This window comes from Rhinatrema bivittatum, chromosome 6 (genome assembly GCF_901001135.1).
Source record: "Rhinatrema bivittatum chromosome 6, aRhiBiv1.1, whole genome shotgun sequence".
In the NCBI taxonomy this organism is placed as follows: Eukaryota; Metazoa; Chordata; class Amphibia; order Gymnophiona; family Rhinatrematidae; genus Rhinatrema; species Rhinatrema bivittatum.
In genome coordinates, this window is record NC_042620.1 from 86,851,986 (window position 1) to 86,876,810 (window position 24,825).

The 24,825-nt window shown below is 43.9% G+C and overlaps 1 protein-coding gene across 5 annotated transcripts in view; it reads left to right on the forward strand.

Moving 5' to 3' along the window:
- The first annotated feature begins 23,531 nt into the window (after positions 1-23,531).
- The window catches only part of TANC1 (tetratricopeptide repeat, ankyrin repeat and coiled-coil containing 1), a 408,770-nt gene continuing 407,476 nt past the window's right edge, over positions 23,532-24,825 (forward strand). The window contains exon 1 of one of the 5 annotated variants that reach the window (XM_029605548.1): positions 23,532-23,728. The gene's annotated coding sequence lies outside the window, so the exon portion shown is untranslated. Of the gene's footprint in view, positions 23,729-23,799; positions 23,948-24,090; positions 24,178-24,825 lie in introns of those variants that run through there. The other 4 variants (XM_029605546.1, XM_029605545.1, XM_029605547.1 and 1 more) reach the window with 4 other exon arrangements.

Below are 24,825 nucleotides of genomic sequence, written 5' to 3' on the forward strand. Positions count from 1 at the left end.
CAGAGTTCACCGCTCAGCTGCGACGCGCTAATTTGCTTTTCGGGTCGTGGGTTTGGAGGAGGTGGGTCTCCAGCCTCGCCCTGCCTCCCCGCAGCAGTGGCAGCCAATGAATGGCAGCCGGGGAGAGTGGCGCTGCGGACCTGCAAAAAACCCCCAACGGCCCGGTATTGGTCCGCGGACCGGTGGTTGGAGACCCCTGTCTTAGATTACTCCTGCTTCTACAGCTTTCACCCTGTTCCCATGACCCCCATTGCAGAATCTCCCTTCTGTTGTAAGAGGCCCACCTCCTATGCATTTATTCCTGGAAGGTATTTAAATGTCTCTATCATATCTCCCCTTTCCCTACTTTCCTGCAGAGTATACATGTTTAGATCTTTATGTCTGTCCCGCTTTAGTTGCTATCCTTTGGACTTACTCCATCTGGTTTATATCTCTTTGAAGGTGCAGTCTCCAGAATTTACAAATGATTGTCTCACCAAAAGAACCAATTTTCAGACAACCAACATAGGCATGCAAATGACTTCTGAAAATTGCCCTCTCCATTAGTGCTGTAAAGCTGCTAGTATTCCTTATGATCAAGGATATTTACAGTGATGTACCACTCTTCGGAAACATACATATATCATTAGGATGCATATCATGGCTGCTGATTTCAACAGTAGGACACTGTATGATGATAGCCTCCAAAATAGGAAGGGGCGAAAAAAATAATTGGTATTATTAAACAAAGTTATAGAGAGAAATTTACTTGCCGAAGATCGTGGAAGATCCGTGGAAAGACTGTGTTGCGTCCGTCAGTCTTCGACAGCTTCGCCCCGCCTACCTCTTGTTATTGTTTGTAAGGTTTTGGGTGGACCCTTGGACACTGTGGCAGATGACCACGCCCATGGGGGGAAGTCCCGTGAGGAGCCATAGGTCAGGCTCAGCTTTAGGACACACAACACAGAATTATCTTTTATTAAACAGAGTTGAGAAGCCACCACAGGTGGCAGTAGTGAGTAGATGATGAAGCCTGGCTGAGCTTGTAGTCCCTTAGGACACTGGAAACTGCGATCCCTCAATAGCTGTGCTTGTAGTGGAGAGAAACTGAGATAGTGAGTACAGTGGAGCATACACAGGGTTCTGGTTATAGAGCCTCGTTGGTTGATTACTCACCCAGCGGTTCTCTCCCGGAAGGTAACACAGAAGCTGGAATAGAGTGCAGACCCTTGAGGAGTGAGTACCTTGGTTCCAGGGAACAGCTCTGAGAGAATATAGATGGTAACTCACTGATGGTGTAGGCAGCAGGTTCTTCCAAGCAGAAGTGAGCTCAGGCAGCGAGTCCAGGAACATGGCCCTCGAGGAGCGAGTACCGGTTCCAGACAGCGACCTTTAAGAAAAGAGAGAGGCCCTTGAGGAGCGGGTACCCCCGATAGAGTAAGTCCAATTAGGAAAGGCAGAGTAGCTAGGTACAGAGTGCGAATCCCTTCTGTAAGGAGTCCCTTGCTAACTCGAATAGCTAGCAAACAGAGTAGGCTTTTGTATTCGGCATGCGTGACGACATCACAGGGGGACGCCACTGAGGTTCACGCCAAAGAAGGAATAAGAAGCAGGGCCGCACGGTGCACGGCCCTATGGTAGCTGAACAACATGGCGGGATGTAGCGCCCAAGCCGGACTGGGAATGCCGGAGAGGGTGGCAGGCAGATGCCGTGGCAGCCAGACGTCCATCAACCGCGGGAGGAGTCGCCAAAGAGGTAAGGAGGGCGGAGTGGAGACGTCGGGCAGCAACTGTCGTAACACCTCTCTCTACTTGCGGCTCCTCCCGCTCACCTTGGACTGATGGCCATCGCGGTGTCTGCTTGCCGACCTCTCCAGCATCCCCGGACCAGCTTTGGTGCTGCCTCCTGCCATTCTCCTTCAAGATACCTTTAGGGTGCGCGCGCGCACGCCGCCCTCATCTTTATTTCCACATTGGCGTGAACCTCAGGGGCGTCCCCCTGTTCTGACGTCATGACTCCAGGGTATATCTGCCTACTACATTTGCTAGCTCGTTGAGTTAGCAACGGAATTCGTACGGATGGGATTCGCTCTCCGTTCCTAAGCTACTCTGCCACTCCAGCTCTAACTGGAACTCTTACTACCCTTCGGGGTCACTAACGGGGTACCCGCTCCTCGGAGGCCTCTCTGCTTCTTTCAGGTGCTATCAGGAAACCGGTACTCGCTCCTCGAGGGCTCATGTTCCCTGTGTCGCTGCCTGCAACCCTCTACCTTCTACTTGGAAATACTAACTACAATCACCATCTGTGAGTACAGTAAACATCTCTCTCTACAGTACTGCTTCGCTGGAATCAGGTACTCGCTCCTCGAGGGCCTGCCCTCTGCTCCAGTGCCAGACTTCTCGTCTAGTGGAATCTCTACTACTGCTAGTGAGTACAACGCTACTGAGTCTCTCTGCTCTAAGGGATCAGGTACTCGCTCCTCGAGGGCCTGCTCTCCTATTCTACTTGGGACTCTGAATGCAAATTCTATTGTGTGCTCATAACTCTCAGTCTCTTTCCACCACAGCACTGCCTACAGAAGATCCGCTGTTCCAGTGTTCTGTGACAGATGCACCCAGCCGGGCTCTACAACCACTACTCACTACTGCCACCTCTGGTGGTTCCATAAACTGTTTAATAAAAGATTCAAATCTGAGTTTGTCTGTCCGGAGTTTAGCCTGACACTGTGGTCCCTCACAGGACTGCCCCCTGTGGGCGTGGTCAGCTGCCACAGTGTCCAAGAATCCACCCAAACACCAATAACCATAACAGAGGAGTGACGCAGTCTCTGGCCATTAACACTTCATAACACACACACACTTTGAAGATCTGATTGAAACTTGACTTTGATCTAAGTTGATTTATATAGCTGACAATTGAAATATAGGCTAATAGGTTAAGACTGGCATTCTAAAAGAACAACATTATCAATTGTTCCTTTCGTTGCATCAAACTTTTTAGCTTCTGTTCATATTAACTCACCTCAAAACAACTATCTCATTCACATGCTAACATTAATCTTTACTTTCATAAGCAATGATTTAGTTGTGGAGTTACATATTAACATATTGATTGCTGTTTAAAAACATCATCTTAATAAAAAATTGACTATAAGCTTGTTGATGGACTTGGTTACCTGTTTCTTGCATGCTGGGATTTTGAGACTTCAATTACCCCAATATTGACTGGGTAAATGTATCATCAGTACATGCTAGAGATATAAAGTTCTTGGATGGAATAAATGACATTTTTATGGAGCAATTGGTTCAGGAACCGACAAGAGAGGGAGCAATTTTAGATCTAGTCTCAGTGGAGCACAGGATTTGGTGAGAGAGGTAACTGTGGTAGGGCCTGCTTGGCAATAGTGATCATAATATGATCAAATTTGAATTAATGACTGGAAGGGGGACAGTAAGCAAATCCACAGCTCTCGTGCTAAACTTTCAAAAGGGAAAATTTTGATAAAATGAGAAACTTGTTAGAAAAAAACTGAAAAGAGCAGCTACAAAGGTAAAAAGTGTGCAAGAGGCGTGGTCATTGTTAAAAAACACCATCCTAGAAGCACAGTCCAGATATATTCCACACATTAAGAAAGGTGGAAAGAAGGCAAAATGATTACTGGCATCGTTAAAAGGGGAGGTGAAAGAAGCTATTTTAGCCAAAAGATCTTCATTCAAAAATTGGAAGAAGGATCCAACAGAAGAAAATAATATAATGCATAAGCGTTGGCAAGTTAAATGTAAGACATTGATACGACAAGGCTAAGAGAGGAATTTGAAAATGAATTTGGCCGTTAGAGGCAAAAACTCACAGTAAAAACTTTTTTAAATATATCCGAAGCAGAAAGCCTGTGAGGAAGTCAGTTGGACACTTAGAGAAGATAAGGCCATCGTGGAAAGATTAAATGATTTCTTTGCTTCGGTGTTTACTGAAGAGGATGTTGGGGAGGTACCCGTACTGGTAATGATTCAGATGGACTGAACCAAATCACGGTGAACCTAGATGTGGTAGGCCTGATTGACAAACTGTAGAGTAGTAAATCACTGGACCAGATGGTATACACTGCAGAGTCTGAAGGAACTCAAAAATTAAATTTCAGATCCATTAGTAAAAATTTGTAACCTATCATTAAAATCATCCATTGTACCTGAAGACTGGAGGATAGCTAATGTAACTCCAATATTTAAAAAGGGCTCCAGGGGTGATCAGGGAAATACAGACCAGTTAGCCTGACTTCAGTGCCAGGAAAAATAGTGGAAAGTGTTCTAAATATCAAAATCACAGAACATATAGAAAGACATGATTTAATGGAAACAAAGTCAGCATGCTTTACCCAAGGCAAGTCTTGCCTCACAAATCTTTTTTGAAGGAGTTAATAAACATGTGGATAAGGTGAACCGGTAGATGTAGTATACTTGGATTTTCAGAAGGCATTTGACAAAGTTCCTCATGAGAGGTTTCTAGGAAAAGTAAAAGTCATGGAATAGGTGGCGATGTCCTTTTGTGGATTACAAACTGGCTAAAAGACAGGAAACAGAGAGTAGGATTAAATGGACAATTTTCTCAGTGGAAGGGATGTGGGCAGTAGAGTGCCTCAGGGATCTGTATTGGGACCCTTACTTTTCAATATATTTATAAATGATCTGGAAAGAAATACGTCAAGTGAGGTAATCAAATTTGCAGATGATACAAATTGTTCAGAGTAGTTAAATCACAAGCAGATTGTGAAAAATTGCAGGAAAAACTTGTGAGACTGGAAAATTGAGCATCGCTATAGCAGATGAAATTTAATGTGGATAAGTGCAAGATGATGCCTATAGGGAAAAATAACCCATGTTATAGTTACACAATGTTAGGTTCCATATTAGGTGCTACCACCCAAGAAAGAGATCTAGGCGTCATAGTGGATAACACATGAAATCTTAGGTTCAGTGTGCTGCAGCAGTCAAAAAGCAAACAGAATGGGGAATTATTAGAAAGGGAATGGTGAATAAAACGGAAAATGTCATAATGCCTCTGTATTGCTCTATGGTGAGATCGCACCTTGAATACTGTATACAATTCTGGTCGCCGCATCTCAAAAAAGATATAATTGCAATGGAGAAGGTACAGAGAAGGGCGACCAAAATGATAAGGGGAATGGAACAGCTCCCCTATGAGGAAAGACTAAAGAGGTTAGGACTTTTCAGCTTGGAGAAGAGACGGCTGAGGGGGATGGTATGATAGAGGTGTTTTTAAAACCATGAGAGGTCTAGAATGGGTTAGATGTGAATCGGTTCTTTACTCTTTCAGATAATAGAAAGACTAGGGGGCACTCCATGAAGTTAGCATGTGGCACATTGAACTAATCAGAGAAAGTTCTTTTTCACTCAACGCACAATTAACTCTGGAATTTGTTGCCAGAGGACTGTGGTTAGTGCAGTTAGTATAGCTGTGTTTAAAAAGGAGTGGATACGTTCTTGGAGGAGAAGTCCATTATGTACTATTAATTAAGTTGACTTAGAAAATAGCCACTGCTATTACTAGCAACAGTAACATGGAATAGACTTAGTTTTTGGGTACTTGCCAGGTTCTTGTGGCCTGGATTGGCCACTGTTGGAGACAGGATTCTGGGCTTGATGGACCCTTGGTCTGACCCAGCATAGCATGTTCTTATGTTCTTATGTTCCATTGGACAAAATTACACCACAAACAGCCCTGATACGTACTACTCCAGCCTCTCCAGTCAATTTTTCTCTCCCTTCTCTCTTCCTTCCCGCTCTAAATTCACTTCCCCCCCCCCCCCCCCCCCCCGAAATACCTCTTGGGGGTTGAAGAGCCTTCCGGTGTCGAAAGAAGGATTTGTAAGGGAGGAATAGGTGTGTTCGGTGCCCCGGGGTTAGCGAGATGGCCTCAGCAGCAGGGATGGCATTCATTCCCTGCCCTCCTCTACAGCGGCTTGTGCTCACGGAACTTCATTTGGCGTTCTTGTAAAAAAATTTTCAATCTGGGATTGGTTACCCTCCAAAGAGGGAGAGTTTGCTATACTCTCCATCACCTTCGCCTTCCACTTTGTATGAGGCATAGGAAATCAGTTTAAAGAACAAAGTTGTGGGAAAACTCAGCAGAGCATCTTACAGGAGCTTTCAGTCAGCAGCCATCTTGTATCCCTGGCAATAGGCCAGTCTAATGCTTATTTGAGGAGATTTAAGTATTACCACTTCATAGGGAGGGTTAATGTTTTGTATGGAATGAGTCTGAACTTTTTTTTTACTAATTAGTAATCCTCCACCTTTACGTTTCGGACGAGGGAAGTGAAAGACATTATATTTGAACTGGAGGGTGGCCAATGTAACCCTAATATTTAAAAAAGGTTCCAGGGGCGATCCAGGTAACTATAGACCAGTGAGCCTGACTTCAGTGCCGGGAAAAATAGTGGAAACTATTCTCAAGATCAAAATCGTAGAGCATATAGAAAGACATGGTTTAATGGATTTACCCAAGGGAAGTCTTGCCTAACATATCTGCTTCATTTTTTTGAAGGGCTTAATAAACATGTGGATAAAGGTGAACTGGTAGATGTAGTGTATTTTGATTTTCAGAAGGTGTTTGACAAAGTCCCTCATGAGAGGCTTCTAAGAAAACTAAAAGGTAATGGGATAGGAGGTGATGTCCTTTCATGGATTACAAACTGGTTAAAAGACAAGAAACAGAGAGTAGGATTAAATGGTCAATTTTCTCAGTAGAAAAGGGTAAACAGTGGAGTGCCTCAGGGATCTGTACTTGGACCGGTGCTTTTCAATATATATATAAATGATCTGGAAAGGAATACGACGAGTGAGGTTATCAAATTTGCAGATGATACAAAATTATTCAGAGTAATTAAATCACAAACAGACTGTGATACATTACAGGAGGACCTTGCAAGACTGGAAGATTGGGCATCCAAATGGCAGATGAAATTTAATGTGGACAAGTGCAAGGTGTTGCATATAGGGAAAAATAACGCTTGCTGTAGTTACACGATGTTAGGTTCCATATTAGGAGCTACCACCCAGGAAAAAGATCTAGGCATCATAGTGGATAATACTTTAAAATCATCGGCTCAGTGTGCTGCAGCAGTCAAAAAGCAAACAGAATGTTGGAAATTATTAGAAAGGGAATGGTGAATAAAACGGAAAACATCATAATGCCTCTGTATTACTCCATGGTGAGACCGCACCTTGAATACTGTGTACAATTCTGGTCACCGCATCTCAAAAAAGATATAATTGCGATGGAGAAGGTACAGAGAAGGGCTACCAAAATGATAAGGGGAATGGAACAGCTCCCCTATGAGGAAAGACTAAAGAGGTTAGGACTTTTCAGCTTAGAGAAGAGACGGCTGAGGGGGGATATGATAGAGATGTTTAAAATCATAAGAGGTCTAGAACGGGTAGATGTGAATCGGTTATTTACTATTTCGGATAGTAGAATGACTAGGGGACACTCCATGAAGTTAGTATGGGGTATATTTAAAACTAATTGGAGAAAGTTCTTTTTTACTCAACGCACAAACTCTGGAATTTGTTGCCAGAGGATGTGGTTAGTGCAGTTAGTATAGTGGTGTTTAAAAAAGGATTGGATAAGTTCTTTGAGGAGAAGTCCATTACCTGCTATTAAGTTCACTTAGAGAATAGCCACTGCCATTAGCAGTGGTAACATAGAATATACTTACTTTTTGGGTACTTGCCAGGTTCTTATGGCCTGGATTGGCTACTGTTGGAAACAGGATGCTGGGCTTGATGGACCCTTGGTCTGACCCAGTATGGCATTTTCTTATGTTCTTATGTTCCATTAATGGCTATTAATCAAGTTTACGTAGGGAATAGCCACTGCTATTAAGTGCATCAGTAGCATGGGATATTCTTAGTGTTTGGGTAATTGCCAGGTTCTTGTGGCCTGGTTTGGCCTCTGTTGGAAATAGGATGCTGGGCTTGATGGACCCTTGGTCTGACCCAGCATGGTAATTTCTTATGTTCTTAAGCATATGAATTCCCAGTACTTAAACCAATACCATCTCCCCCCAAGTCTTTTACCCAACCTATCAACTCTGTTTTTATACTGCCCTATAATGTAGATGTTTAAATTATGTTACATTGTTGGCCTCTGCCACCAACACTGGTATAAAGAGGAAACACTCTGGATAAAGCTCAAGGCATCCTCTTGTCACGTTAGGTAAGTATATCTTCCACAACTTTTGTTTTAGAGTCAAGAGAAGTCTGAGTTAAAACTTATATTGATAACAGTCCTATATAGCAACTGGGATCTACATGTTGTGTCAGCAGTAAAAGAACATTCGATGTCAGAAAGCCTCCTATTTCTTGCAGTAAGGAGGTCATAATATCACTTCTTTGCTGCTGAATAAAATGGATTTTCCTAGCAGCTGTAGAGTCTTCCCTGAGTGGAAGAGTAGTCTAGAGGTTGCAACAAGACTACAAACCATGGAAGCTATAATTCAAATGCTACTCACATTCCTTGTGACCTTGGGCAAGTCACTTCATCCTCTATTGCCTCAGGCACAAACCTAGGGGCCTGCTTACTAAAGCTGTTCTCACATTTTTGTGGCTATGGGTAATAGGGTAAATAGGACCCTTAGATTGTACGCTCCCTAGGGATAGGGATATACCTGCAGTACCTGAATATTATATGCTTTGAAATGTCACAAAAGGCATAATGTAAATTTAAAAAACCCATCAGTGAACAACTACCATACTGATTTTCAGGCAAATGGCTACTGTACTGCACTGCTGCAAATGCATACGGATAGTCAGACAGATAGAATGATTGTTCACAATAGCCACTTTGCAATGACAAACATCTAAAAAAAAAAAAGAAAAAAGGTTAGAAAAAAAAGTTAAAACCAAAATAAAACATTATCAGGGAAAAAATGTTCCTTGGCCTCTTAAAAAAATGTTAGTTGTGCACAACTTTTCAGAAAATCTTTCTATCCCTGCTTAAAGAGGTTTTTTTTCCCCATTTTTTGTCTATAGGAAAAATGCTTAGTATATCTTGCCCAAGATCACAAGAAGTGCAAATGGGAGAAATAGCATTAGAGTCTAGTCTCTCTGGTTCCCAGCCTAACAATCTAACCATTATGCAAGTCCCTCTTTTTGAGGAGAAAGAATGGCATAGTATCTGAGGAATGTATATTACTGTCCAGTTCCATGGATTAATAGCAAGCTATGACAATAACTTCCTATGCTGTCAACCTAAATGTAGTACTTTTTGCTTCCTGTTTTAGAACTCGTTCCCAACATGGGAATCCATCTCGCACCTGTGCCCCGAGATTCCTGGGTTTTTCCCTTTCTCAGCTGAGCTAGCCACTAGGTGGTTGATGTGAAGTGTCTCTCAGCTAGCTCACCACTTCCTGGGTTCCTTTCTAGCTGCCTTTGTGTTCTATTCTCTGATTGGTTCTGCATTCTTTGTTTGTACAAGGCCTGTTTTCTGCATCTGGATCGCAGTGACTGATTTAGGATTTTTTCACCATTAGGTATTGTTGGTGGTGTTGCCTCCCCCCCCCCCAGTAAAGTCAGGCAACAAGGGATCAGAAGGTCTAAGGCACAACCCCACAGTTTCCTGCGGCATCTGAGGGTCAAGATTCTGTGGCAAATGTAAGAAAATTCTGAAGCACGTTGGCAAACATTTCCATCTTTTATGTGATGGAAATGAAGTAATTTTCCAACCTGTGCCTGCATAATTTTATCTTAGGTGAAGAAAAGAAATCTAAAGCATTAGTAGAGAGATCAGAACTCAGGGAAAGGGAGAGAAGAAGGAGAGAGGGAGAGGACCAGAAATGGAGTGAGGAGAAGATGAGAGGACTGGGGATGGAGAGAAAGGAGAAAGAGAGGACTGAGGAAGGGAGATGGAAAAGAATGAGGAAAGGGGGGAGAAGATCAGAAATCCTGGATGAGGGAAGAGGAAGGTGAGGGAGATTCCGGAATTAAGGAAAGAAAAGGGTAGGAGAGTTGGGATGAGATCCAGGATCTGGGGAGAAGGGAGAGGAAGGAAGGAAGGGAGGTTCCAGGATCTGGAGGAAAGAATTTAAGGTCAGGGGAGAAAGGATTTGAATTGTATTACACCCACAAACATTTCTCACTGCCCTGTTCCTTTTTCTCTTACACACATTCCCCAGCCTCTCTCCTAATCCCCATAATGATCCCCTCTCAACCCCACCTAACCTCCCCAAAATGAATCCTCTTTGCTATGTCTCTCCAGGCTCAACTCCCCCACTTCCTGTTCCTTCAGATTGCCTGGGAGAGGCTGGATCAGGAAGCAGAGGGCTGTTCTCTGCTCTATGGTAACACTTTATATTTATTTCCTGCCTTATCTTCTTTTCAGCTTGTTGCAAGCTTCCAAGTTCCCTTTCCCTGTTGATTGTAACTTTGACCTATTCCTACCTATTGTTATCTTTCGTTTACTTGAATTGTTACTCCAGTTATACCCTTGTTAAATGTAAACCGATCCGATATGGTTATTTACTATGAAGGTCGGTATAAAAAACTTAAATAAATAATAAAATAAGTGGAAGTCAGCACAGCTGGAAGGTAGCAAATTTTCAATCAACCTGCTGCCCCCAGATTTTTCCCACCCCTAGGCACAGGCATAGTGTGCCTATGAGAAGCCCAGCCCTGTCAAGTTGATCTAGCAGGAGTCCAGACCTTAATGCAGCACTCCCCAAATCTGCCCTGGGAACCCCACAGCCGGTTCTGGTTTTCAGGATATCCGCAATGAATATGTATGAGATAATTTTGCATACCACAGAGGACTCAGTATATTGCAAGGTTTGTATCTCGCATGATACTGTGTTTGTAACTTGTATACTTGTAGATAGGTGGGTTATACATTTTCAAAATAAATAAATAAATAAGTTTATCTCATGCATAATCATTGTGGATATCTAGGGCCCTTCATTGTCAGTTTAAACCGATTTTCACACATAAATTCACAGATGTTTCCCCAAAGGTGACACTCGGTTTAAACCGATATTCACCCTAATTTTAGGATGATTAAAAAGCTGTTTCAAGACCTCCAGTTACTGCTGGAAGCCAGTGTGGTCCAAAGTGCATGCTGTGTTTCAAGACCGGACTCTCACCAATGAAAGCACTTACCCTCCAGTGCTGCCCATGCCAGGTTTCATGATTCACCTCCTCACCCCCTAAGTAGTCACAGTGCCTGCTGTCTGGTGCTGTGATTGCATTTGAAGCAGGCCCTGGTTCACCAGAGGCACTTCCCAGCAGACTCCCTGGCCCTGCACTAATGCAGAAGTGCAGTGCTGCAGAGCATGGGAACATCAGTAAGCAGGCTGCCCCAGGAGAGAGGAGAAGCCTGGAGCCACCACCAATAAGGATAAATGTTGTTGTAATGCAGATTTGGAGGGAGAGGGATATTCTCAGCAGAGGATGTAGAGAGAGAAAGGGACATGCTAGACAGGGGATCAGGGTAGGGATGGGGATGGAGTGGGTGGATGGGAGAACCTGCTTAATATTGTTTTATTGTCCTGACTTCTGTCCACTAAATAAACTCAGATATTTACCTGGGAAATGGGTCATTTTTTCAACTGATTTTCTCCTGTGTTTGTTCTTATCATAATAAACCCTGATAAATTCCCAGGAAGAATAAAGAGCAATCAAAGCCAAAAATGAAGATTCCTATGGATATCCTGAAAACTGGCCTGGCTGTAGGCTTCCCAGGCCAGGCTTGGGAAGTCCTGCCTTAGTGTGTGGGGTATTTTGGTTCTTCCTTGAGTTCTTGAGTTGAGTTCCTGGCTGGTTCACATGAGGGTAACCTTGATCTTTATCCATTGCCTTGTTCTTTTTCTCTTTGACTCATCAGTTTCCTTCTGCTCCTTTGTTGTACATCTAGCTCATTTGGAACCAGGGCTGGGATCTGTCACCATGAGCCTTCATTTGCAACTACCCAGGGAATTTTTCCCTATTTTATATCCATCATTCTCCCCCCCCCCAACATAGCTAGTCTGGTTATTGCAGTGACAAGCTCCGGGATGGCAGCCATGCACCATGACTCCCTCTGGAATCCTGCAATCATGGGCCCTGAATTTGACTACTAGGTGTCACCCTTCAGCAATCTGCAGCATTCTCAGCCCCAGCTGACCTGGGAAGTGGAAGACCCATTTTGAGGAGTGAAGTGGGTTCTTGTGCAATGGAGTGCCACTGAGCCAGTTGACTGGCCCTCATGCCTTATTTGTGTGTCTAGCCTGGGACCCTGACTGTTTTTCTGGTTTTGCCCTTGCCTTCCAAAGGTACAATGTTTGAACTCTGTTTCTCTATGGACTTCTTGTTTGATGGATGTGCTGTGAGAACCTGCTTAAACAGTACATGCAACCACTGTCTTGCTTTGTTGCCAGTCTGTCAGCTGTCCATGGCTCACTTGTGAGAACCCAAAAACCATGGCCCCCATTCCTTTAAATGCCTACATCCCAGCCAGGAGTCCAGATAGGAAGTAGCCATGGCATCCAGGAGGGAACATAGGCTGGAGGAAGCAGCAGCAGAAGAGGTAAAAAATCAGTTGGGGATTATTAAGAAGGCATAGCAAATAACAATGATGGATGTCATAATGCCTCTGTATTGCTCCATGGTGAGACCAGATCTTGAATAATGTGTGCAATTCTAGTTGCCACATCTCAAAAAAGATATAGTTGCACTGGAGAACGTGCAGAGAAGGGTGACCAAAATTATAAGGAGCATGGAACAGCTGCCCTATGAGGTAAGGCTAAGGAAGTTAGGGCTGTTCAGTTTGGAGAAGAGTCGACCGAGGGGGGATATAATAGAGGTCTACAAAATCATGAAAGGACTTGAACAAGTTAATGAAAATCAATTTTTTACTCTCTCAGACAATAGGACTAGGGGGCACTCCATGAAGTTAGCAAGTAGCTCATTTAAAACAAATCAAAGAAAATTCTTTTTCACTCAGCGCATAGTTAAGCTCTGGAATTCATTGCCAGAGGATGTGGTTACAGCAGCTAGTGTAACTGGGTTTAAAAAAGGATTGGATATGTTCCTAGAGGAAAATCCATAACTGCTATTAATTATTAGCAATAGTAGCTTGAGATGTATTTATTGTTTGGGTACTTCCAGGTACTTGTGACTTGGATTGGCTACTGTTGGAAACAGGATACTGGGCTTGATGGACCCTTGGTCTGACCCAGTATGGCAATTATGTCAGTCTATGCAGACCAGAATGAAAGCATCAAAGTGGCAGCAGTAAAGGCTGGTAGGACATAAGAGTGAGAGGATGAGCGAAAGATAGGCTTGTGAGTGATGAAGAGTAAGAAGCTGGAGATTGAGAAGGGGAGGAGAGAGAAAAGCTGGGAAGGTAAAAGAGGCTGGAGGAAAAAAAGGAGAGAGAAGAGGCTGGTAGATAAGGGAGATAGAGGCTGAAGATAGAAACCATTCATGCTTTCTCTGGGTTATCTAACTCCATTAAATCCACTCATGTAATGTACCATCAAACATCTGAACTCTTAAATCGTGTCATTTTGGTAGGCAATTTATCTAGGAAATAAAAAATGATACTACATAGTGTAAGTTTATTGAAAGAATACATTTTTTTTTAAATTAAAATGGGGCAGGGGAGACAGATGTTGGTGCTCCTTAGCTGTACATAGGAGGGAAAGTGAAAGTAATTAGGAAGAGACCTCCAGTGATGCAAGCAGAACAAGTCTGTGGTGGTCTTTAACAGCCTTCCAGAATCTTAGCTTGCTGATGGCACTTACCTATAGGTGAGAATCACCAGTGCCTACCTGATAAGCAAAACCTAAAGTTTGCAGGTTTGCTGATGAGCCTGGGAGAAGCAGCATGCCAGTGAGTGTTTGATGGGTCAGAGAAAAATGATGGGTGAGAGACAGAAAATTTAAACATGCTAAAAGGAAAAAGTTTAAGTTATACTGACTTTTAAAGTATATCATTTGTGTTCCATTACCAAAAACAATTCACAGAAATATGCCCCACATAAAAGCATGTGTGTGCATGTGTGTGGCCCACATCTGGTCTGTGCAATTCTGTTCCTCATTAGAAATACAATCTCTCAACTCTGCCTGGTCCTTCACCTATTCTGAGGACAATTTTCAATGCAGCTTACACAGGTAAAAAGTGTGTTACCTGTATTAATCGGTTGTCTGACAGCTGCCCTCCCCTCGGTGCAGCTAAATGTTGCACGTGTTACTTTTTTATTGTTCTGAGGAGGCATTCCGGGGGGTGGGGTGGAGGGGTATATTTAGGATCAGGAAAATAACACACACAGATTACATTTTCAGATCTGTGCGTTATTTTCCACGAAAAAGTACCTGCAGAAAAAGCAGGTCCAAGTGAAATACCCACAGCAATATTCCGAGTGAAAGTACATGTGTACTTCCTCTTTGAACGCTTATCTAAAATCCATGGGTAAGGAGAGCCCACAGACTTTGTCTCAATAGAGACTGTTTGAAAATGTACCCTTTCCAATTACCTTTCGCCTTGACAGGGAATTGTTATACCAGTGGCCAACGTAGGAAAGACTTTTCAAATAAAATATAAAAGCACTGCTATTGAATTTCTGTGCTGCAGCACATTTGCTGACAGGCTCCAGCAGAAGGGAGCATATTACATCCATTGCATGGCTTTCCAATGCAATGATGGGTCAACTATAAGATCGAGACCTTGATCCACAAATGACTGCATAACAAACTCTCAACGTGCATCTCTGCTAGGCTGAGATTTTGTAAACCCTCCGCGATTAAGATCAATACATTGCGGTCTGCTGGAAGTTCCATCATTATGATCTGCGAAAGGGCCCAATTTATGGAACTCATTACCAGTCATTCTGAGAATCATTTGTGCGCAGTCATTTGAATGAGAACTAAAAGCGTATTTTTTTTAGGAAAGCCTTTGAACTCCAGGTTTAGAGTGTTTTGTTTACGTAATTGGCTGTGCTACTTTCTTTTCTTGTTACTGATTATGCAGGCTACGTATGTTCTTAATGTTTAAACTGTGGTTTTATTTTTTTAGATTACGGATGTTTTATTGTATCCCACTTTGGAAGTTGTATAAAGCGGGAATAAATCCTAAATAAATAAAGAGCAGTAAAAAATATTTGGCCCCCTCCTCACAAACATATATGCAAGCTCTACTAACCTAGCTATAGTAGAAAAAGATCAAATTGGCCCATCCAATCTGCCCAAATGGAGATTCTTTCACTGTGGTCAGATAAGCATACAATACCCAAACACAAGAACACAACCCAACACCAGTTCCTCCACCCCCCCTCCCAATATGTCTTTCACCTAATGTTTCACCCCTTTTTCTATCACTGTTCTCCATTACCAGTCCCAAGCAGGCCCAGGATCTGTTAAAAAGTATTGACCTCCGTCACCTGTTAGGCTATTTCAGGCCTTGTTAACTTCTTCTTTGATTCTTAAAGATACTTCTACTGTATTTTTCTTTATATAGATATTGAAAATGAAAACTTTTGAAAGTTAGTTGAAGAATCCTGCTTATGGGGGAGGGTGGAAAGAACAAAGGGTGATTTCCTAGTCCTATCTGTGTATAGAGCTGCAGCTCAGGGCTGCATCCCAGTGCACTCTGTTGTGAAAGACAACAAACAGGAAATGGTTGGGCAGGACAGCAGTGTGCCTGGTGTCTTGAAATAAATCTTCAGCTCTCTTTGCTAACTGCTTGCATATGTTGCATACCTGAGAACTTTTGAGTTGTGGTCACGTGAGATTCCATGTGGATTAGCAGGGAAGGTGGGGGAAGGGGGAAGATATGTGTTAACTTTTTCTCTTCCATTGCACCCGCACCCTACCCTCTCACAGATTCAGATAACTTTACTGGCATGACAATTTTAAATATGCTGCTAAAGTAATAGATAAAGAGATCCATATTCAAAGAGACAGTGAGAGATTAGCAGGATTTATCTGCATAAGTCTGCTACTGAATATATCCAGATAACTTTAGGACAGCATTTCTCCTGGATCAGATTTAACCACATAACTTTGGCTGGACATCACCAAATATCAGAACTTGACTGGCTCCTGGAATACTTCCAGCCCCACCTCTTTTTATACAGGTAAATTTTGTTTGAGCAACAATTTGCCCACATAAAATTGTCCTGCTTAACAGAGACAGCAGGGGGAGGATGGGGTTTGTAATTTAAACCTTTTATCCGGCTAACTCCCAAACGGGCCGATACAGTAAAGTCCGCGGGAGAGCGGCACGCACAGGCCACTCTCCTGTGCACGGGATTCACTATTCAAATGAGGCCCGGCGGTAAAACAGGCAAAAGGAGGCGCTAGGGACACTAGCGCATCCCTAGCGCCTCCTTTTGGACCGGAGCGACGGCTGTCAGTGGGTTTGACAGCCGACGCTCAATTTTGCCGGCGTTGGTTCTCAAGCCCGCTGACAGCCACGGGCTCGGAAACCAGACGCCGGCTTTCGACCCGACAACTGCGGGCTGACTTCAAAATTTTTTTTTTCATTTTTTTTACCCTTCGGGACCTCCGACTTAATATCGCCATGATATTAAGTCGGAGGGTGCACAGAAAAGCAGTTTATACTGCTTTTCTGTGCACTTTCCCGGTGCCTGAAGAAATTAGCGCCTACCTTTGGGTAGGCGCTAATTTCTGAAAGCAAAATGTGCGGCTTGGCTGCACATTTTACTTACTGTATCGCGCGGGAATACCTAATAGGGCCATCAACATGCATTTGCATGTTGCGGGCGCTATTAGGTTCGGGGGATTGGACGCACGTTTTCGGCCCCTTACTGAATAAGGGGTAATGCTAGCGCGTCAAAAACGCGCGTCCAATAGAGGGTTAACAGTGCGCTCCGTCGGAGCGCACTGTACTGTATCGGCCCGAAAGTGAGCAGACAAATCTTTTGAATATTGACCTCAAAGTGGTTCGAGAAAAATGTACTAAATTGTAATAAGAGGGGGATAGGCTATCTTTGTTGCTGGCCTTGCAGTGGTGGATGGCAGTCGGCTGGAGTTGCAATGAGCAATGGCGTCCATCATAACTTCAAATTGCGGTGCTCTGCCATGCGTCACAGGTGCACAGCCAAAGTCGTGCACCAAAGGGGTGGACCCCTTAGGACTTTTTTTTCATCATCAATACACAATAGGTACCCAGCTTTTTGTCTAAAGGAATTTCTGTGTTGAGGAAGAAAAGGAAAGGAGTCATGCGGTCCCTCACACCTGGATCTGCTCTTTCACCTTCTATAGCTTCTCAACCCACAACAGAAGCCTTTATAACTTTGGTGAACCAGAGAAGCCATCTTGCAGGACAACTGGGAATTAGAAGTGTGTCATCCGTCCACAATGAAACTTCAGTCTCTAAGTCCTGGTTCTCATTCCTTGCCCCAGCCTGAAGTTGATATGTTTGCAGGCTCTCCCGTCGGGGAGAATTTGAACTCACTCCACCTGGGGAGGGAGAAATGCCAGTGGATGAGACTCTTATAGGGGTATGAAGACATCTACCCTCAGCGTTTCTTCTAGAGTCTATGTGTGTCACACTGTAAAACCAGCATTGATTACCCTTGAGATGTTGTGGTCAGCAATTGTTCTGAAAGTTCCTTAACCAATAACATTGATAGTGTGCTATCTTCTGCTAATGATCTATCCATTCAGGTATCTTCTCATGCTCATAAATTGGGTGGTTATGATTTGAAGTTTGAAGAACTGGTAGAACAGAACAGGGAAATGAAAAACTATAATCTTGCCTTAAAGATAAAGAGATTATGAATTGTAAAATGGAGAACTGTGAAAATTACATGAGGCAGCTTAATTTGAAGTTTATTATTTTCCCTAGATCTCCATTGATTGCACCACTGGAATCATTGGAAAAAATGTAATTTGGAGAATTTACAGGTACCGGTTGAATCCTTTCCCCCTTATGTCTAAGCTTTATTATCTTCCTTTGCATGGATTAGAATCTAGTGATATTGTGGGAGGGGGAGAAGGGGCTCAACTGGTTGGACTGGATTTATCTCAATTCCTGCAGGATTCCAAGGTTGAATCCAGAGCCACCTTATTGGTAACTTTTTCCTTGGAACATGATAAAGAGTGGACATTGAAAATTTTCTTTCATATCACAATTAGAAATTTTTTGGGCCATAAAAATAGTTTTCCCAGACATAGCCAGATCCACACAGAATAGAAGGAAAGCTTTTTTATTGCTTAGAGAGAGGGTTATAGCTTTGGTACTTAGCTTTATATTAAGATTTCCTTGTAAGTGTATAATGAAATCTGGGAGCTTATATTTTATGACCCTAAACAATTGGAGCAAGATAGAGCTTCTCTTTCTCCCGTTTCTGTTCATTCATCTTAACGATGTTATGAGATTTTAAGACTTTTTTCCTGTTGTAGCAAACTTTATCTCCTCCATATTGAGGTCTAAATTTATTTTCATTTCAAGTTTATTTTCATTCAGGCCGATACAGTAAAACCTGCGGGAGTCGGCGCTCCGAGGCGAGCGCCCGCTCTCCCAACGTGCGCACAGGCCACTCTCCTGTGCGCGCAATTTAGTATGCAAATGAGGGCCCACGGTAAAAAGAGGCGCTAGGGACACTAGCGCGTCCCTAGCACCTCTTTTTTGACAGGAACGGCAGCTGTCAGCGGGTTTGACAGCCGACGCTCAATTTTGCCGGCATTGGTTCTCAAACCCACTGACGGCCACGGGTTCGGAAAATGGACGCCGGCATAATTGAGCGTCCGTCTTCCGACCCGCGGGCCGATTTAAATTTTTTTTTTTTAACTTTTAATTTTTTTTTAATTTTGGGACCTCCCACTTAATATCACTTCCCTGGCACCGGCAGAAATTAACACCAGCCTTTGGGCAGGTGTTAATTTTTGAAAGTAAAATGTGCGGCTTCGCTGCACCTTTTGCTTTCTGGATCGCGCAGGAACAACTAATAGGGCCATCAACATGCATTTGCATGTTGCAGGCACTTTTAGTTTTGGGGGGTTGGCCACGCGTTTTCGACGCGCTATTACCCCTTACTGATTAAGGGGTAAAGCTAGCGTGTTGAAAACGCGCGGCCAAACCCGGAGCGTACTGTACTGTATTGGCCCGATCGTTACTTTTGAGATGTAGGATTCTTTTTTCCTTAATATTTGTAATCAAATATTCTTGATATTATTGAAAATTCAATAAAAAGAAAGTAAAAAAATTGTAAATATAGAAAAAAATTGTCATATAGAAACATAGAAATGACGGCAAGAAAAGACAAATCAGCCCATCCAGTCTGCCCAGCAAGCTCCCACACTTATTTTCCCATACTTAGCTGTTTCACCGACCACCAAGTTCAGGGCCCTTGTTGCTAACTGTTTGATTCAAATTTCCTGCCATCCCCTGCCATGGATGTAGAGAGTAATGTTGGAGTTGCATCAAAGGTGAGCATAAGGCTTAATGGTTAAGGGTAGTACCCGCCGCATCAAGCAAGTTATCCCGATGCTTGTTTGCCCAGACTGCACAGATCAATGCCTTGTTGGATGTTTGTCTGAATGTAAATCCTCTTTTCCACATTTTTCCCTGCCGTTGAAGCAGAAAGCAATGCTGTATATGCATTCAAAATAAAGTATCAGGCTTAATTGGTTTAGGATAGTAACCACCGCAATAAGCAAGCTACCCCCACGCTTGTTTACCCAGACTGTGTAGTTCAGTCCTTGTTGGTTGTTGTCTGAATACAAATCCTCTTTTCCACATTTCCCCTTGCCGTTGAAGCAGAGAGCAATGTTGGAGTTGCATTAATAGTGTGAAGGTTTATTGAGTAAGGGTAGTAATCACCAGGTAGTAGCTTCCAGTCCAGCAAGCCACCCCCATGACTCTTCTCTTCATTCCCATCCTCTAGCCTTTATGGATCCACAGTGTTTATTCCATGCCCCTTTGAAATCCTTCACAGTTTTAGTCTTCACCACTTCCTCTGGAAGGGCATTCCAGGCATCCACCACCCTCTCCGTGAAGAAATACTTCCTGACATTGGTTCTGAGTCTTCCTCCCTGGAGTTTCAAATCGTGATCCCTAGTGCTACTTATTTTTTTCCAACGGAAAAGGTTTGTTGTTGACCATGGATCATTAAAACCTTTCAAGTATCTGAAAGTCTGTATCATATCACCCCTGCTCCTCCTCTCCTCCAGGGTATACATATTTAAGTTCTTCAATCTCGCCTCATAAGTCATTTTATGAAGACCATCCACCTTTTTGGTTGCCCTTCTCTGGACCGCCTCCATCCTGTCTCTGTCCCTTTGGACATACGGTCTCCAGAACTGAACATGGTACTCCAGGTGAGGCCTCACCAAGGCTCTGTACAAGGGGATCATCACTTTCTTTCGCTTACTAGATGTTCCTCTATGCAGCCCAGCATTCTTCTAGCTTTAGCTATCGCCTTGTCACATTGTTTTGCTGACTTCAGATCGTTAGACACTATCTCCCCAAGGTCTTTCTCCTGCTCCGTGCACATCAGCCCTTCACCCCCCATCAAATACAGTTCTTTCAGATTTCCACACCCCATATGCATGACTCTGCACTTCTTGGCATTGAATCACAGCTGCCATATCTTTGACCACTCTTCCAGCTTCCTTAAATCCTGTCTCATTCTCTCCACTCCTTCCGGTGTGTCCACTCTGTTGCAGATCTTAGTATCATCCACCAAAAGACAAACCTTACCTTCCACCCCGTCCGCAATGTCGCTCACAAAGACATTGAGCAGGACTGGTCCCAATACCGATCCTTGTGGCACTCCGATTAACACCGCTCTCTCTTCAGAGTAAGTTCCATTTACCATCACACATTGTCTTCTGTCCGTCAACCAGTTTGCAATCCAGGCCACCACCTTGGCACTCACTCCTAAGCTTCTCATTTTATTCACAAGCCTCCTGTGCGGGACCATATCAAAAGCTTTGCTGAAATCCAAGTAGATCGTTGAGCACTCTTCCTTGATCTAATTCCCTAGTCACCCAATCATAAAAGTCAATCAGATTTGTCTGACAGGACCTTCCCCTGGTGAATCCATGCTGCCTCTGGTCCAGCAATTCTTCTGACTGTAGATAGTTAACTATTCTTTCTTTCAGCAGCGACTCCATTACTTTTCCCACCACCGATGTGAGAATAACCGGCCTGTAGTTTCCAGCCTCCTCTCTGCTCTTGTGCAGCGGGACCACCACCGCTCTTCTCCAATCACTTGGCACCACTCCTGTTTCTAGGGATCTATTGAACAGGACATGCAGCGGACCCGCCAGTACATCTCTGAGCTCCCTCGGTATCCTGGGATGAATCTCATCAGGCCCCATGGCTTTGTCCACTTTCAGTTTTCCTAGCTCTTCCCATACATTCTCTTCTGTAAATGGAGATACATCTACTCCACTCCCCTCCAGTTTCTTGTTAACTAGCTACTATCCTTCTCCAGGGTCCTCCAGGTAATAACAGTAAAATAAAATTATAGAGAGGACAGTAAGGACAATTCCTTGATTTTGGTGCTGGTTGGTATTGTCCCTGGTTAGATTACATTTCTGGCTTAGTGTTAGGATTCAGCATATCTTGCTGCTGTAACTGCAGTTTCTCCTGTTTTACCCAAGATTGTACAGACGTTTTCATGCTCATTCTTTTGTAGAAAATCTTTTATTTTCTCTGTCATCTTTGGAAAGTATGCATCTCTGAAATCTTTGTATTTTGCACAGCACAGGAGAAAATACATTTCTGTTTATATTTCTCTGGTGTTGCATTGCATACAGAGTCTGACTTCTTGGAGTTTCCAGCTAAATGTTTAACATTTCTATTTCTAGTCTGTGGTCACCTATTCTATATTTGGTGACAAATCTGTGTTTTGCAATCACAAACACATGCTATGCGCTCTCTTTTTCCCCTCCTCTCCGGGGAAGACTCCAGCACTCCCCCCTCTATCCCACAACCTAACCCCATCAAGCTTCCCCTCTCTTGCCAAAGGCACATAGAGCTCCTGTAAAAAAAATCTCACTGGCAGAGAAAAATCCTTCCAACTCCAGCCCCTCCTTTCAGGCTGACATAAAAGAAACTGAAGAAAGTATTTTTTCACTCAATGCACAATTAAGCTATGGAATGTCTTGTCAGAAGATGTGATCAAGGCATCTAGCATAGCTGAGTTTAAAAAAGGTTTGGACAAGTTCCTGGAAGAAAAGTCAATAAACAATTATTAACCAGGAAAACTAGGAGAAAGCCATTGCTTATTCCTAGAGTGGGTAAGAAGAAATGGACTTACTCTTTGGGATCTGCTGGGTACTTCCTAGAGACCCGTACTGGCCACTTTTGAAGATAGGGTGCTAGAATGATCTTTCCCAGAATGATACCATATCAGTGACCTTGCGTGCTTTACCCCATTGGGAAAAGTATGAAAGGAGGAGGCTGCTGGTGGACTGAACACAATACATTTTTTATTTAGAAAATTATCATTGCCTCTAATGTTCTTATGAGGAGTAAGTCTAAGTAAGTTTAGAGCAGACAGCAAAAAAAAAAAAAAGTCACTCTGCTCTCTAATCCACACAGCCCCTGGTCTCCTGTGCTGCAAGGACCAGGAAGGAATGGATGATATTGGAGTAGACAGAACACAGTAGAGAAGAGCTACTCTGTTTCCTAATCTACAGGCTGATGCAAAATGGTGTGCTCAATACTGCGCACATTTCAATGCTCAGTTGTGCACACATTTTTTACGCATAAACTCTACTGCCAGTGCAGCAGAGTTGTGCGTACAACACTTTGTGTTTAAGTTAACGCCATTGCGTGGAAATTCCATGCTAACGATGGCATTAGGCCAGTGTAGAGCTGCGTTGGAAACTTAATGCCTAGTCTGAAGTAAAGTTTCCAGCACTAGTGTCAGTCTATGGGCAGAAGCTGGAATTCCAGTGCTGGGACCTGTAGTTGGGATTTTATGCATAGAAAACATGCTTTGTGCACAAAAACATTTTTTCTATACATAAAATATGATTTATGCATACAAAAAATGCTTTCTGCAGAGAACATTTTTCTGTGGGCATAAATCATATTTTATGCACTGAAAATATGGTTTATATACCCAAATCATTTTCAGTGTATAAAATGATTTATGTACACAATATTTTCTGTGCAGAAAGCATTTTTATGTGCATAAATCTTATGCATGGATACCGTGATTTGTTCACATAAACCATGGTTTTTTCTGTGCTCATTTTCTGATTTGTGTGCATTTTTTAACTCCTGAAGCATTAGCATAACCTTAGGAGTTAAAAAAATTAGCTTGCGAATGTCTATACAGTTTTGACGATCATCTTTTTACATGGCCCCCTAATTTCTCCTCTCCTGTTACCCCTTCGGCTCCAAGCCTGCAGGGAACAAAAGAAGAGGGGTTGCACCCTGAGATTTCACCGAAATCCCAGAGTCTCTGGGTATGCATATGAGTGCTATGTCTGTTTCCAGGTGGAAGTTTTCTACTCTACAACAAGGCGGAAAGGGATAGGATCTCACTTTCTGTTTGCTAACACTCAAGACAGTAGGGAGCAGCCCCTAGCTCAGTCGAGTCCTGTGCGTTTCCCTGGAAGGGCTCTGGGAGAGCGCAGCCAGCTACGGGTTCTGCCCCAGAGGAGGAGCAGGAGGGCGGAGGCGGCAGAACCGCAGGAGCCTGGAGCCACGAGCTTGCCGTACTGTGCGCCGATTCTCCAATTGCCCATGAGTCGTCGGCTGCAGCGGCGACGAGGTACGGTGCCTTAGGAAGGTTGCGTAAGTTGGGGAGGGGGAGGACTGCCAGTCTCAGCGTCCAATGAGGTCATCCTTCCTCTGGGACTGAGGCAGTCTGAGTCCGTCGACCTGCGGGGATGCGGCGAGGTGCGACTCGAGAAACTTTCCCAGCGGAGCTTTTCGGCGGCTGTGGAGACGGCCCGGGCAGGTACGGTTCAGCCCCGGCCCCCACACTCCGGTAGGGCGAGCCACGTCGCGGGCACCCTAATTTATAAGTGGGCGGGTTGGATCAGCTGGGAAAGTGTCGGAAAAAGTTTATCGGGCTGCTGCTGCTGCTGTCTGGTAGATGGGAGGGAGTTCCTGCAGCGCCCAGCACTGGCCTCCCGGTGCACGGCTCACCATGGGGGGGTTATCGGCCAAGGGCAGTCCCACCGCCTCCTCGGTGCCATTTCTTTTTCTGGCCGGGGGGTGAGTAAGCGAGGCGAATGCACGGGTTCGGAGCAGTGCACGGCGGGCGAAGGGAGGGGAGTAACGAGCAGTGTTGTGCAGGGATAGCCTGTGCTGAAGCTCCCTTTGGGAAGTTGCCTGGGGGCCCCTGCGTGCGCTTCGTGGTTGCCAGCAGCACTGTTCCAGGGGTGAACAAGCGATCTGTCACCATTAGGACAACAGCTTTTGTTTACCTGCGGACGACGTTGTTATTGTGAGGGTTAATCGCCGATGTACCTGCCTTTGCCTGTTTGTTTAGATTTTATTCGTGAAGAGAGAAAAAAAAGTAGTTTCCGAAAACTCTTTAGCCACGCCCACTTTTCCGACGCTGGGTGCCCGCCGCGGGCAGCTCACAGCTCCCCTAGAGTCTCGCGCGTGCGCGCACCCGCGGAGCATGGGATCTAAAAGAGCTGGATCTTGTACTTGTTACAGCAGTCCAGAAACTGGGACAGTGTAATAAAATCTGTAACGGTTTGGGATTGATCTGCAAGCAGTAGGGACATTATATTGCAACCACTGCTGCTTTCTTTTAAGATTGTAAAGTTCTTTTTTAATATTTTTCTTTCTTGGTTTTGCTTACCTGTTCCCTTAATTTTGTAGACTGTATAAACACGCTTAGGGTATTTTATT